The sequence below is a fragment of the Colobus angolensis genome, unplaced genomic scaffold, assembly GCF_000951035.1.
Source record: "Colobus angolensis palliatus isolate OR3802 unplaced genomic scaffold, Cang.pa_1.0 Scaffold239, whole genome shotgun sequence".
Classification (NCBI taxonomy): Eukaryota; Metazoa; Chordata; class Mammalia; order Primates; family Cercopithecidae; genus Colobus; species Colobus angolensis.
In genome coordinates, this window is record NW_012115588.1 from 1,280,996 (window position 1) to 1,281,217 (window position 222).

Here is a 222-nt window from a genome sequence, read left to right on the forward strand (position 1 = left end):
CCTTTGGGCTCTGGGCCAGGTCCGGCTTCTCCTGCAACTCTACAGACTGGACGAGGCCACAGGAGGACAGGAGGCGGGACAGGCTCTCCTGTCGCAGGGAGAGGGAAGGAAAGCGTGAGCATCTGCGGGGGCATCCGAAAGCCTCCCTCCGCCATGGGTGGCACTGCCAGGGGTCCAGCGCCCCTGAAGGACTCAGAGCCACAGCCACATCTGCCCAAGCTG